At 49.7% G+C, this 16,112-nt stretch overlaps 1 long non-coding RNA gene across 1 annotated transcript in view; it reads left to right on the forward strand.

The window, feature by feature from the left end:
* Positions 1 to 908: 908 nt before the first annotated feature.
* Positions 909 to 16,112, forward strand: part of LOC137322702 (uncharacterized) — a 98,682-nt gene continuing 83,478 nt past the window's right edge. The window contains exons 1-2 of the long non-coding RNA XR_010963215.1: positions 909 to 992; positions 5,204 to 5,332. This is a non-coding gene — a long non-coding RNA (uncharacterized lncRNA). The remainder of the gene's footprint in view (positions 993 to 5,203; positions 5,333 to 16,112) is intronic.

Here is a 16,112-nt window from a genome sequence, read left to right on the forward strand (position 1 = left end):
GGTCCCTGATGGTGAGACTCCCTCTTCAAAAGGGGTCCCTGATATTGAGACTCCCTCTTTAAAAGGGGTCCCTAATGGTGAGACTCCCTCTTGAAAAGGGGTCCCTAATGATGAGACTCCCTCTTTAAAAGGGGTCCCTAATGATGAGACTCCCTCTTTAAAAGGGGTCCCTGATGGTGAGACTCCCTCTTTAAAAGGGGTCCCTGATGGTGAGAATCCCTCTTTAAAAGGGGTCCCTGATAGTGAGACTCTCTCTTTAAAAGGGGTCCCTAATGATGAGACTCCCTCTTTAAAAGGGGTCCCTAATGATGAGACTCCCTCTTTAAAGGGGGTCCCTGATGATAAAAGTCCCCCTGTACAAGGGGTCCCTTATTGGGTTCACTGCTGCTGCGTGAGCCTCTCACACGAAGCCTCCGATCGGGACCGTCCAGCAACGGTGAAGGGCACGGATAGAAAGGCAGGGAAATCTGCCTCTCCGTTCCTGCTCGCTGTCCCCTGGAGATGGGAACCAGGGAGACTTTTCCCGTGGGTTGTGTGAATTTCACAGACGAGGGTTGTTGTTTATCCTACATTTTTTTTTATTCGTTCATGGGGATGTGGGATGTCGCTGGCGAGGCCGGCATTTATTGCCCATCCCTAATTGCCCCTTGAGAAGGTGGTGGTGAGCCGCCTTCCTGAACCGCTGCAGTCCTTGTGGTGAAGGTACTTCATACTTAATCAACACTTTGAGCTTGGTAGGGTGTCCATTGGGATTAAGTCTCATTGGGTTTGACACACCTTTAGGTCAGTGGGTATTGCTGACTTTTCTGCATTGCCTTCACAGAGCAGACGGGACAGGCCTAGACAAACGTCCCGTGCACTCGAGGCTGCTCCGGAGAAGGCTTCAGTTCGCCAGTCAAGCAATGCAAGTTGTTATTTCTTCTGAAGAAGCAATTGAGGGGAAGCTGGATTAATACATGAGGGAGAAAGGAATCGAAGGATATGATGATAGGGTGAGATGAAGTAGAGGCGGGGGGGAGGCTCGTGTGGAGCATAAATGCCAGCATGGGCCGGTTGGGCCGAATGGCCTGTTTCTGTGCTGTAAATGTGCTGATGTTATTTTCCTGCAGGAGACTTGTTTTTGACCCAAGAGAGAATGAGAAACTCCATGGGGCACTCCTTATTTTGTCTCTCAATCCCCCAACCCCAGCCCCATCCAAGGTTGGGGAGCTGGCCAGTTATGTTCATGGAGATCTCCGTTCAGTGTTGAACAGACTAGGGCAGACGACCATGGTCTTTATCTGGCCACCTCTCCAATGTGCCCTTGACCCTTCCAATGTGCATGGCCCAAACACCAGTTTCCCTTCTTTTATCTCAAACTGGTTCCTCATTTTGCCCGGTGTCTGTTTGTGGGAGCTTGCTGCGTTTTCTACATCACAACAGTGACTACACTTCAAAAAGTACTTCAGTGTCTGTAAACCGCTTTGGGACGTCCTGAGGCCGTGAAGGGCGCCATAGAAATGCAAGTTCTTTCTTTCTTTCTAGGAAATGTGGCAGCCATTTTGTACACAGCAAAATCTCACAAACAAAAATGGCAAATGTTTTTAGTGGTGTTGACCAATGGAGGAATGTTGGCCAGGGCATCAGGAGAACACCCCTCTCTTCTTCATCGGTCTTTCACATCCACCTGAAAAAGCAGACGGGGGGTTCTGAGTTTAACGTCTCATCAGAAGGACGGCTCCTCTGACAGTGCAGCGCTCCCTCAGTACTGACCCTCCGACAGTGCAGCACTCCCTCAGTACTGACCCTCCGACAGTGCGGCACTCCCTCAGTACTGCCCCTCCGACAGTGCAGCACTCCCTCAGTACTGCCCCTCTGACAGTGCAGCACTCCCTCAGTACTGACCCTCCGACAGTGCAGCACTCCCTCAGTGCTGCCCCTCTGACAGTGCAGCACTCCCTCAGTACTGCCCCTCCGACAGTGCAGCGCTCCCTCAGTACTGACCCTCCGATAGTGCGGCACTCCCTCAGTACTGACCCTCCGACAGTGCAGCACTCCCTCAGTGCTGCCCCTCCGACAGTGCAGCACTCCCTCAGTACTGACCCTCCGACAGTGCAGCACTCCCTCAGTACTGACCCTCCGACAGTACAGCGCTCCCTCAGTACTGACCCTCCGACAGTGCAGCGCTCCCTCAGTACTGACCCTCCGACAGTGCGGCGCTCCCTCAGTACTGACCCTCTGACAGTGCAGCACTCCCTCGGTACTTCCCCTCCGACAGTGCAGCACTCCCTCGGTACTGCCCCTCTGACAGTGCAGCACTCCCTCGGTACTTCCCCTCCGACAGTGCAGCACTCCCTCAGTACTGCCCCTCCGACAGCGCTGCACTCCCTCAATACTGCCCCTCTGACAGTGCAGCGCTCCCTCGGTACTGCCCCTCCGACAGTGCAGCATTCCCTCAGTACTGCCCCTCCGACTGTGCAGCACTCCCTCAGTGCTGCCCCTCTGACAGTGCAGCACTCCCTCAGTACTGCCCCTCCGACAGTGCAGCACTCCCTCAGTGCTGCCCCTCCGACAGTGCAGCACTCCCTCAGTACCGACCCTCCGACAGTGCAGTGTTCCCTCAGTACTGACCCTCCGACAGTGCAGCACTCCCTTAGTGCTGCCCCTCCGACAGTGCAGCACTCCCTCAGTACCGACCCTCCGACAGTGCAGCCCTCCCTCAGTGCTGCCCCTCCGACAGTGCAGCCCTCCCTCAGTACTGGCCCTCCGACAGTGCAGCCCTCCCTCAGTACCGACCCTCCGACAGTGCAGTGCTCCCTCAGTACTGGCCCTCCGACAGTGCAGTGCTCCCTCAGTACTGACCCTCCGACAGTGCAGCGCTCCCTCAGTGCTGCCCTGGGGAATCAGCCTGGATTATGTGGTCAAGACCTGGAGGAGGGCTTGAACCCCACGACCTTTTGACCGAGAGATAAGAGTGATCCCAGCTGAGCCAAACTGGCACTGAGAAGAGAGGGAGTGGGGGGAGGGGGTTGGCGAGGAGGGAAATTATAGCAATAGAGAATGAGAAAGAAACAAAGAAAGTTGAAGAGAGAAATGGACTGAGAAAGCAGGAAAAGAAAAGAGAAAATGACGTAAGGAAGGTAAAAAGGATGCGGCCCATGGGGACACCAGCACTGGTGAGCCACTGCAGAGTCTCATCGCCTCAGTGTAATTATGACTCCTAATCCCTTTCTTGTTGGCAATATTCTCCGTTGTGACCCATCTTTTAACATGGTACCAGCTGTCCATCAGAATCCGGCCTAACAGGTGCCACACATCCTACTGGGTGACTTATCTTTGAAGCCGAGCTGCAGGAAGCTGGGAAGTCCCGTGTAAGAGGCTCTCCCGAAAACAAAAAAAAACAAAACAAAAAGAGGCTCTCCCGCGGCTTCCAGGCAAATCTTTTAATCCTTTCTGTCCCGCACATGCCTACCTACCGGTTACAGACTCCTGCAGATCACCTCCGCTGCAGTGGCTTGACCTCCACCCCCCCAAAACTCACTCCCCCCCCCCCCAGTACCTGTTCAACCTTTTTAACGCATTCTTAACTCTTGTCCTCTTGAGAAAAATTAATAAATGAGCAAGTTGGCCAGGGAATTTCCTCAGAGCGGCTCCCACTCTGCCACTGTGACTTACGAATACATAGGAACTGGAATCGGCCATTCAGCCCCTTGAGCCTGTTACATAGGAACTGGAATCGGCCATTCAGCCCCTCGAGCCTGTTACATAGGAACTGGAATCGGCCATTCAGCCCCTCGAGCCTGTTACATAGGAACAGGAGGAGGCCATTCAGCCCCTCGAGCCTGTTACATAGGAATAGGAGGAGGCCATTCAGCCCCTCGAGCCTGTTACATAGGAACAGGAGGAGGCCATTCAGCCCCTCGAGCCTGTTACATTGGAACAGGAGGAGGCCATTCAGCCCCTCGAGCCTGTTACATTGGAACAGGAGGAGGCCATTCAGCCCCTTGAGCATGTTCCACCACTCAATTCGGTCATGGCTGATCTGTACCTCAACCCCAAACAACAACAACAACAACAACAACAACAACTCGCCTTTATGTAGTGCCTTCACAGGAGCGATTATCAAACAAAATTTGACACCGAGCCACATAAGGAGATATTAGGACAGGTGACCAAAAGCTTGGTCAAAGGGGTAGGTTTTAAGGAACGTCTTAAAGGAGGAGAGAGAGGCGGAGAGGTTTAGGAGGGAAATTCCAGAGCTTAGGGCCTAGGCAGCTGAAGACACGGCCGCCAATGGTGGAGCGATGAAAATCGGGGATGCACAAGAGGCCAGAATTGGAGGAGGGCAGAGATCTCGGAGGGTTGTAGGGCTGGAGGAGGTTACAGAGATAGGGAGGGGCGAGGCCATGGAGGGATTTAAAAACAATGATGAGAATTTTAAAATCGAGGTGTTCCCGGACTGGGAGCCAATGTAGCTCAGCGAGCACAGGGGGTGATGGGAGAACAGGACTTGGTGCGAGTTAGGATGCGGGCAGCAGATTTTTGGATGAGTTCAAGTTTATGGAGGGTGGAAGATGGGAGGCCGACCAGAGGAACATCGGAACAGTCCAATCTAGAGGTAACAAAGGCATGGATGAGGGTTTCAGCAGCAGATGAGCTGAGGCGGGGCGGGGACGGGCGATGTTACGGAGGTGGAAGTAGACGGTCTTGATGATGGAGCAGATATGTGGGTCGGAAGCTCATCTCGGGGTCAGATAGGAGGACAAGGTTGCGAACGGTCTGGTTCAGCCTCAGACAGTGGCCAGGGAGAGGGATGGAGTCGGTGCCGAGGGAACGGAGTTTTCGGCGGGGACCGAAGACAATGGCTTCGGTCTTCTCGCCTTTGCTCCATAACCCTTGATACTCTTAAACCAACAAAAATCTATCGATCTCAGTCTTGAAAGCTAAAATTGTCCCCCAGCATCCACAGCCTTTTCGGGGTGGGGGGGGGGGGTAGAGAGTTCCAGACTTTGTATTTATGGGCACCCCACTCTCGGAAGGATATTTGAGACAATGGAAAGGGGACAATGAAGATTCACTGGAACGGTACCAGGAATGAGAAAAAATTATACTTGTGAAGAAAGGGTCAAAAATTGGAACTTTTCGAGTTTGAATATTCAATACCCTTGTGAAAAAAAACTCAGAATCCATTTGTCTTTTTTTTTATGACCTTTTCCGACGACAGCGATCCTACGTTTAAAGCTCCACCGGAGGTGAACTTCCACCAGGATTATCCTGATCGTCCAAAGTAACTTCGGCGGAAGAGCTGCAGAAAGATTGGGAAAAGAGAAAAGATTTATCTTCAAGGACTCAGGTGAAAAACTGCGGAATCTTTCCTCAGACGGTTTGCTAGAATGGTACGAGGAATGAGGTTAAGTTAGAGACTGGAGGAGCTGGGATTGTTCTCCTTCAGAGCGGAGAAGGTTGAGGGGAGATTTAATAGAGGTGTTCAAAATCATGAAAGGTTGCATTAGAGTAAATAAGGAGAAACTGTTTCTACTGGCAGAAGGGTCGATAACCAGAGGATACAGATTTAAGATAATCGGCAAAAGAACCAGAGGGGAGAAGAGGAGAATCTTTTTTACGCAGCGAGTTGTTATGATCTGGAATGCGCTGCCTGAAAGGGCGGTGGAAGCAGATTCAATAGTAACTTTCAAAAGGGAATTGGATAAATACTTGAAAAGGAAAAATTTGCATGGCTATGGGGAAAGAGCAGGGGAGTGGGGCTAATTGGATAGCTCCTAGAAAGAGCTGGCACAGGCACGATGGGCTGAATGGCCTCCCCCTATGCTCTCTGATTCTATGATTCTAAAAGTACAATGATTTGTTTGGAGCCCCATTCTGGAGCAGATTTTAAGCAGCCTCTGAATGAAGATGGGCTGAATTTCCCTAAGTTCTTCAAATACACACCGTGTTGCTGAAATTCCATTGGCTGATATCCTGGCTGTTGTGTCCAGGGGTCCGCGTTCCTCTGTACCCTCTGACCTTGACCCCCCCCCCCCACTCCGCTCCGCCGCTGGCATTTTGGGGGGTCAGTGGCAGGGCACCTCATTTGCATAGGGTCTGGTGAGACTTGGGGCACTTCCGTGGCATTAGCTGCTCCAGGCACCTGGAAACTAGGACCACTGTCCACCCGCGAAGGGGGAATTGCCCATGACCTTTCCTCCATGACCCCTGACCCCAGCCTTGAAGCCAATCGCGCCCCGAACAAGAGGGCCGATCCAGGAATTTTCAAAACCACAAGAATGCCATCTTCTTCTTGGGGTGGAGGGGGAGGGAGAGGGGAGGTCCAGCTTCCCGCCAGGCCTCCACCCCTCCGATGGGACCTACATGAGTAACATGTCCTCAGGGAGAATCTCCAACTAAGGGAACAGCCTCAGTAATAAAGAGTACCCTGGCTGATTTTTTTTCCTCGTTCTAGAGCAGTGTTATCCAATGCGTCAGCCACTAGCCACATGTGGCTAATTGAGAATCCAGATGTGGGATAATTGCATTTCTGATCAGTAAATTTAAAAAATGAGTAATTTGTGATCTCAAAACTCATATTCGCACAGAGTATGCATGTGAACTTTGACCTTTTTGTGTGTTGTGGGTGAAACAGTAAGATGGAAAGCAGAGTGCACGCATCAGTGACTTGCTTGGTTACTGAATGGTGATAGACATTTGTTAAGTTAATATACACACTTGTAGTACGTTTACCTGTAGTGTGAGACGTTTTCTAATACTATTAGTGCATGTGGTAGCCACACTTGTGGCTAGTCAGCGTTTTCTATTGGACATCCCTACCCTAGATGCAAGTCAACGGGTCCAATTGTACCACCTCCCATCTGCCAACCCAGCACAGCCGAGAGTCAACCGTGGGATCTTGCTGCTCCGGCACGGCACAGTTCCAAGCCGGCCGTCTACTCACCATCAGCAGCACTGGTTTATTTTGGGTATTGCAGAGGTTGGCTGGCTGGCTGGCTGGCTGGCACTGTGCCAGGCAGTAACTCGATCGCAGGAAACGGCCTCTCTTGCAGCTGATCAGGTTCCAACAGCCCGAATGCTGCGAGGTTCAGTGTAGACATTTCTAATCCCACAAACGCCTTCTCCAGACTACCTGCACACGGGCCATTGTTAATTGCTGCTCTCAGGATTGACTGGGGGTGGGAAGAGTCATGAGGTCTTATGCAATGAGCTAGTGTTCTCGATGCCTCCTCACTGTGTCGCAATCAAGACTTCTCGGCGCCGTCTGATACTCCAACTCATTCCTTCCCAGAATCTTGTGACCGTGGAACTCCTCTCCTCCTTCCCACTATCTGGCTCGTGCGGTGGGAAAAAACACTGGCAGAGGACTGAAATTTCAACGAGCACAAATTTGGAGGCTGTGCGTGGGCGGATGGGTGGGGGAGGGATAGTCTGCACCCAATTCTCCAGGATAAGTTCCGCCCCCTCGTTTGACTAGGCTGCAGGGTGGCTTAGCTTACAACATATTTAGCTGGGAATTGCGAGTGAGCAGCTGTTAAAGGGTTGCAGCAGCTCACCATTAAAGGGGAAATTGTGACGGGGACGGAAAAGCTGCCAAATTGTTTGCAATGGCACATATGGGCATGGGGGACATATGCAGTAACAAAGGGGCATTAGGAACAGACTCAACCACGTTGGTGTGGGACTGGAGTCACATATACGCCCAGACCAGGTAAGGACGGTAGGTTTCCTTCCATAAAGAGCATTGGTTAATCAGTTACTTCAAAATCTCCCCCAACATGTCAGTGAGATTAATTAGACAGGGTCTTGCCCATTAGTTATTCGGCTATCAGGGTAAAGTTAATCTTGCCATCTTTCGGATGAGATATCAAATTTTGTCTGATTACGCCCCCGTGAAGCGCCTTGGGACGTTTTACTACGTTAAAGGTGCTATATAAATGCAAGTTGTGTTGTTATTAAACTGAGGCCCTCTCAGGTGTACTTAAAAGACCTTTTCAGAGAAGAGCAGGGGCGATCCCCCGGTGTCCTGGCCAACATTTACCCCTCAACCAACGTCACCAAAACAGATTATCTGGCCATTTGTCGTGCTGCTGTTTGTGGGATCTTGCTGTGCACAAACGGCTGCTGCGTTTGCCTACATTACAACGATGACCGCACTTCAAAAAGCACTACCGTGAAGCGCTCTGGGATGTCCTGAGGGCAGCGCAACTGAGAGTCTCTGACAAAAAGTAACCTTTTCAATGACACGACATGACATTGCGAGTAAAACCCACTCACCCTTTACACTAGTCAGCAGTCCCGGTGACTCATCGCGAAGAAAGGTTCCAATCACTATCTGAACGAATGCAGTGAAGAGGAGTGTGATGGGTCCCGATCCAAATCACCATCAGCCTGACCCTACTCATAGGCATTCGACGTCACACGGTGTCTTCTTCCACCGAACTGAGGAGTTGCTTGATGCAGGTGAAGCTCTAGTCTATGGATTGTAGGAGACCTCGCACTTACATCATTGGAATCAGGTGGTGCGTTAAATGCCAGCAGCAGATCAACAGTTGTGTCAAACGCTGCCTCCTGCATCCATTGAGTCATCAATTCAACAACCCAGATGACATAAAAAGCAACCCTTGATGAGAAAAAAGGGGGCCTGCCCACTGAACCTTTTCTTAATTAATTCACGGGATGTGGGCGTCGCTGGCGAGGCCGGCATTTATTGCCCATCCCTAACTGCCCTTGAGAAGGTGGTGGTGAGCCGCCTTCTTGAACCGCTGCAGTCCGTGTGGTGAAGGTTCTCCCACAGTGCTGTTAGGAAGGGAGTTCCAGGATTTTGACCCAGCGACGATGAAGGAACGGCGATATATTTCCAAGTCGGGATGGTGTGTGACTTGGAGGGGAACGTGCAGGTGGTGTTGTTCCCATGCACCTACTGCCCTTGTCCTTCTAGGTGGTAGAGGTTGCTGGTTTGGGAGGTGCTGTCAAAGAAACCTTGGCGAGTTGCTGCATAAGGACATAAAAACATAAGAAATAGGAGCAGGAGTAGGTCATACAGTGCAGAGCTAGCTGGTCTCAGCTTTGGTAGAAGTGGGTGTGTGACAATTGGCTTTACTGAGCGTAGACTAGGGGAGGGGGAAAAGAAACCAATGAGACGTATTTTCCATTGCCAACAGTGACATAAGAGCCTAAGAACAAAGGAACATAAGAAATAGGAGCAGGAGTGGGCCATTCGGCCCCTCGAGCCTGCTCCGCCGTTCAATAATATCATGGCTGATCTTCTACCTCAACTCCACTTTTCCACCCAATCCCCATATCCCTTGAGTCCCTTAGTGTCCAAAAATCTATCGATCTCAGTCCTGAATATACTCAACGACTGAGCATCCACAGCACTCTGGGGTAGAGATTTCCAAAGATTCACAATCCTCTGAGTGAAGAAATTTTTCCTCATCTCGGTCTTAAATGACTGACCCCTTATTGTGACCGTAGTGGATGTTAGGTGAGGGTAAGGTATGGCTAGGCCGTACCCACCTCCCCTTCATCACCAAAGACCAATAGCCTAAAGGAAAAAAAACTTGCATTTATATAGCGCCTTTCACGACCTCAGGACATCCCAAAGCGATTTACAGCCAATTAAGTAATTTTTTGAAGTGTAGTCACTGTTGTAATGTTGGAAACGCAGCAGCCAATTTATGCACAGCAAGATCCCACAAACAGCAATATGATAATGACCAGATAACCTGTTTTTAGTGATGTTGGTTGAGGGATAAATATCGGCCCAGGACACCGGGGAAAACTCCCCTGCTCTTCTTAGAATAGTGGCCGTGGGACCTTTTACGTCCACCTGAGAAGGCAGACGGGGGCCTCGGTTTAACGTCTCATCCAAAAGTCTGACAGTGCAGCACTCCCTCAATACTGCACTGGAGTATCAGGGTGGATTTTATGCTTAAGTTTGGAGATGGGGCAGTCCATGATTGGGGCAGCCACACATGGTCCATGGTCCATGGCTTGATCCCGTCTTCGCATTCCAATCTGCTCTGAAGGCAGTGCAGCTGTTTCATGATGTCACAAGAACGTTGCTATGATATTAGAGAGAGGAACATTATCGCCGCAGAAGGGAGGCGCCTGTTTAATTTATTTTTTGGTTTATGGTTTTTTTGGTGGTCATTGAGATGCATGACATCAGCAATGGGGACCCTGCCGAGTTTCCTTTCATGATGGAGGCTGGTGGTTGAACTGTATAAAACCAGTGTTTTATACAGTGCTAGCATAACGTCCCTGCTCTTATATTCTATGCCTCGGCTAATAAAGGAAAGTATCCCGTATGCCTTCTTAACCATCTTATCTACCTGTCCTGCTACCTTCAGGGATCTGTGGACATGCACTCCAAGGTCCCTCACTTCCTCTACACCTCTCAGTATCCTCCCATTTATTGTGTATTCCCTTGCCTTGTTTGCCCTCCCCAAGTGCATTACCTCACATTTCTCTGGGTTGAATTCTATTTGCCACTTTTCTGCCCACCTGACCAGTCCATTGATATCTTCCTGCAGTCTACAGCTTTCCTCCTCACTATCAACCACACGGCCAATTTTTGGATCATCTGCAAACTTCTTGATCAAGCTCCCCCCACCGCTACATTCTAGTCCAAATCATTAATATGTACCACAAAAAGCAAGGGACCCAGTACTGAGCCTTGCGGGACCCCACAGGATTGGAGGAGTGCAGAGATCTCGGAGGGTTGTAGGGCTGGAGGAGGTTACAGAGATAGGGAGGGGCCCTTTGACCTTTGAGGCCGCACAAGGGATGGTCAGAAATGTTTTTTTTGATATTTTTGTGAGAGTTAGTTTGATGCTAAGATTTCCTATCAGTTTTTGTGTTCATTGCTAGGGATCGGACAGCCCCATTCCCTCCAACAGTAGACCTAAAACCAGTAAACACGCCAGGGCCAAGCTACCCAGCCTCACCCATCGGCAGCTGAACTTCGGAGACGATATAAGAAATAGGAGCAGGAGTAGGCCAATCGGCCCCTCGAGCCTGCTCCGCCATTCAATAAGATCATGGCTGATCTGATCCTAACCTCAAATCGAAATTCATGTCCAATTTCCTGCCCGCTCCCCGTAACCCCTAATTCCCTTTACTTCGAGGAAGGACAGGGAACCAGCGGAGGCTGGTGAGAGCAGGGGCGTGGGATTTTGTTGTTTCATAGGAGTCTTGATTTCATGACAGGGAGGATTTAGGACATACACAATGGGCATATTTGCAGCTTCAAAGGAATAAAAGAAGTAAATTACTTGCATATGTAAGGAATTAAGGGTGTAAAATGCCAAAGATCCTCCAATATTTTGACTTCAATCCTTCGTTTAGCACAGTGTCAAAAGTCTGTGATACATTTTTTTTTTCCCGGCTTCATATAAAACAGGTGTAGTGATGTGCGGAGGCTCTGAGTGACGGTGATGCATTAAAAATCCACTCAGAACTCAGCGAGGTAAATCAGAGCCATGTGTGCTGTCCACCTCTCCTGATTCACTCAATCGGTTCCCAATTATCTGAGTGAGGGAAGACATGGTGGCAGAGTGGCAGAGACAGGGTGACAATCCCTCCATAAGGTATCCGCCGTGGCTCAGTGGGGTAGCACTCCTACGTCTGAGTCAGAACGGTTGTGGGCTCAAGTCCCACTCCAGAATCTTAAAAGCACAAAGTTCCAGGCTGAAGCTCCAGTGCAGCGCTGGGAGAGCTCTGCACTGTAGGAGTTTGCCATCATTCAGGGTGAGACATTAAACCAAGGCCCCTGTCCGCCCTCTCAGGTGGATGTAAAAGATCCCATGGCACTATTCTAAAAAGAGCAGTTCTCCCTGGGGCCAATATTTGTCCCTTAACGAACATCATTTGCCAGGGCTGGAGAATTTTAGCTATGAGAAAAGATTGGATAGGCTGGGGTTGTTCTCTTTGGAACAAAGGAGGCTGAGGGGAGATTTAATTGAGGTATATAAAATTATGACCGGACTAGATAGAGTGGATAGGGAGGACCTATTTCCCTTAGCAGAGGGGTCAGTGAGGGGAGTCAGTAGATTTAAAGTGATTGGTAGAAGGATTAGAAGGGAACTGAGCAGAAATTTTTTTCACCCTAAGGGTGGTGGGGGTTTGGAACCCACTGCCTGAGAGGGTGGTAGAGGCAGAAACCCTCAACTCATTTAAAAAGTACCTGGATGTGCACCTGAAGTGCCGTGACCTACAGGACTACGGACCAATAGCTGGAAAGTGGGATTAAGCTGGATGGCTCTTTTTCGGCCGGCACCGACACGATGGGCCGAATGGCCTCTTTCTGTGCCGTAACCTTCTGTGATTCTATGATTCTATCTTAAAAAAACAGATTATCTGGTGATTATCACATGGCTGTTTGTGCGATCTTGCTGTGCGCAAATTAGTAGCCACGTTTCCTACATTACAACAGTGACTACACTTCAAAAGTACTTCATTGGCTGTAAAGCGTTTTGGGACGTCATGAGGTTATGAAAGGCGTTATATAAATGCAAGTCTTGCTTTTCTTTTTTTTCTTTTTCATGTAACTAGGCCCCCCTAGTGCAGGCTCAGGGAGCCTAGTGGTTATGGTACTGGACTAAGCAACCCAGAGATTGTGAGCAGGGGAGTGGGACTAATTGGATAGCTCTTTCAAAGAGCCGGCACAGGCACGATGGGCCGAATGGCCTCCTTCTATATCATTCTATGATTCTATGAAGATGTTGCCATGAAATCTCACCTCATTTATACTGTTTCGAGCTGCATCAATCAATAGGCCTCTGCATCCATAACCCTTTACCCTTAATTCTCAGCACTAAATTATTATCACTCTCTATCATGATGCTCCAAGCCTGCTAAATATTTGTTTCTATTCTGACATCTTATGGTCCCGGAATTGTTCAAACTCCTATCAAACTCTTTGGGACGTCCTTAGGTTGTGAAAGCCTCTGTGTAAATGGAAGTTGTCTCTTTAGGTGGATATAAAAGGCCTTGCACGTTCTCCCAGTGTCCAAGCCAAAGTTCTTCCCTCAATCAGTAACAAAACCGATAACAGAGACACTGGCCATTAATTGCATTGCTGTTTTGGGACTTCGCAGTGTGCAATTGGTTGTCGCATGTGTAGATACAGGCGACCGTGAAAGAGAGGAGAGAGGAAGGACTTTCATGACCTCAGGACGTCTCAAAGCGCTTTACAGCCAATCAAGTGTTTTGAGGTGTAGTCACTGTTGTAATGTAGGAAACACGGCAGCCTATTTGCGCACAGCAAGATCCCACAAACAGCAATGGGATAAATGATCGGATAACCAATGTTTTTAGTGAAATTGGTTGAGGGATAAATATTGGCCAGGTCACTGGGGAGAACTCCCCTGCTCTTCAAAATAATACCATGGGATCTTTTAAACCCACCTGAAAGGGCAGGTTGAGATGGTTTAATGTTTCATCTGAAAAATAACACCTCTGACTGTGTAGCACTCCTTCAGTACTGCACTGGACTGTCGACCTAGATTTTGTGCTTAGTCTCTGAAATGGGGCTTGAACCTTCTTGAACTCAGAGGTGAGAGCACTACCCACTGAGCCATGGCTGACACCAACCGCACTACAAAGAATAATTAATCAGAGGTGCACTGCTGTGGGATGTAGTGAGTGAGTGAGGTAATGGGCTCTTTACCTCTAGATTTCTCAATAGCTCCAGTTGGACACTGTTAAGTGTGGTGATGGGCGTTCTGCATGAGTCAGACACATTACCGAGCAATAGGAACCCACCAATATATCTTACGTTGGGAATTTCCTCGAAGTTTCTCCCAGGGGACCGTCAACGGTTTCGGCCGAAGATCCAACAGTCCCTTCACCCAGAACGGTAATGTGAAGGAAACCTAGAGCTACTGACACACACACACACTGGGATCAACAACTCTACATCACACACTCGCACACACGTGCACAGGGCAGCTACAACACTGGCATCTACCCGACAATGTGGAAAATTGCCCAGGTATGTCCTGTCCACAAAAAGCAGGACAAATCCAATCCGGCCAATTACCACCCCATCAGTCTACTCTCAATCATCAACAAAGTGATGGAAGGTGTCATCGACAGTGCTATCAAGCGACACTTACTCACCAATCACCGATGCTCAGTTTGGGTTCCGCCAGGACCACTCGGCTCCAGACCTCATTACAGCCTTGGTCCAAACATGGACAAAAGAGCTGAATTCCAGAGGTGAGGTGAGAGTGACTGCCCTTGACATTAAGGCAGCATTTGACTGAGTGTGGCACCAAGGAGTCCTAGAAAATTGAAGTCAATGGGAATCAGGGGGAAAACTCTCCAGTGGCTGGAGTCATACCTAGCACAAAGGAAGATGGTAGTGGTTGTTGGAGGCCAATCATCTCAGCCCCAGGGCATTGCTGCAGGAGTTCTTCAGGGCAGTGTCCTCGGCCCAACCATCTTCAGCTGCTTCATCAATGACCTTCCCTCCATCATAAGGTCAGAAATGGGGATGTTCGCTGATGATTGCACAGTGTTCAGTTCCATTCACAACCCCTCAAATAATGAAGCAGTCCGAGCCCACATGCAGCAAGACCTGGACAACACCCATGCTTGGGCTCATAAGTGGCAAGTAACATTCGCGCCAGACAAGTGCCAGGCAATGACCATCTCCAACAAGAGAGAGTCTAACCACCCCCCCTTGACATTCAATGGCATTACCATCGCCGAATCCCCCACCATCAACATCCTGGGGGTCACCATTGACCAGAAACTTAACTGGACCAGCCATAAATACTGTGGCTACGAGAGCAGGTCAGAGGCTGGGTATTCTGCGGCAAGTGACTCACCTCCTGACTCCCCAAAGCCTTTCCACCATCTACAAGGCACAAGTCAGGAGTGTGATGGAATACTCTCCACTTGCCTGGATGAGTGCAGCTCCAACAACACTCAAGAAGCTCGACACCATCCAGGACAAAGCAGCCCGCTTGATTGGCACCCCATCCACCACCCTAAACATTCACTCCCTTCACCACCGGCGCACAGTGGCTGCAGTGTGTACCATCCACAGGATGCACTGCAGCAACTCGCCAAGGCTTCTTCGACAGCACCTCCCAAACCCGTGACCTCTACCACCTAGAAGGACAAGGGCAGCAGGTACATGGGAACAACACCACCTGCACGTTCCCCTCCAAGTCACACACCATCCCGACTTGGAAATATATCGTCGTTCCTTCATCGTCGCTGGGTCAAAATCCTGGAACTCCCTTCCTAACAGCACTGTGGGAGAACCGTCACCACACGGACTGCAGCGGTTCAAGAAGGCGGCTCACCACCACCTTCTCAAGGGCAATTAGGGATGGGCAATAAATGCTGGCCTTGCCAGCGACGCCCACATCCCGTGAACGAATAAAAAAAACGCAAGCATACACACATTCATACTTACGTTCACACTCACGTGCACTCGCGCTCATACACTTGCACTCGTACTCAGTTACACACAATTGCAGTCACACTCACAATCGCACTCAGTCACATTCAGAATCGCACTCAGTCACACTTACAATCGCACTCAGTCACATTCAGAATCGCACTCAGTCACACTTACAATCGCACTCAGTCACATTCAGAATCGCACTCAGTCACACTTACAATCGCACTGAGTCACACTTACAATCGCACTCAGTCACACTTACAATCGCACTCAGTCACATTCACAATCGCACTCAGTCACACTTACAATCGCACTCAGTCACACTTACAATCGCACTCAGTCACATTCACAATCGCACTCAGTCACACTTACAATCGCACTCAGTCACACTTACAATCGCACTCAGTCACATTCACAATCGCACTCAGTCACACACAATCGCATTCACAATCGCACTCAGTCACATTCACAATCGCACTCAGTCACACTTACAATCGCACTCAGTCACACACAATCGCACTCAGTCACATTCACAATCGCACTCAGTCACATTCACAATCGCACTAAGTCACATTCACAATCGCACTCAGTCACACTTACAATCGCACTCAGTCACACTCACAATCGCACTCAGTCACACTCACAATCGCACTCAGTCACACTTACAATCGCACTCAGTCACACTCACAATCGCACTCAGTCA

The sequence above is a fragment of the Heptranchias perlo genome, chromosome 1 (genome assembly GCF_035084215.1).
Source record: "Heptranchias perlo isolate sHepPer1 chromosome 1, sHepPer1.hap1, whole genome shotgun sequence".
NCBI lineage: Eukaryota > Metazoa > Chordata > Chondrichthyes > Hexanchiformes > Hexanchidae > Heptranchias > Heptranchias perlo.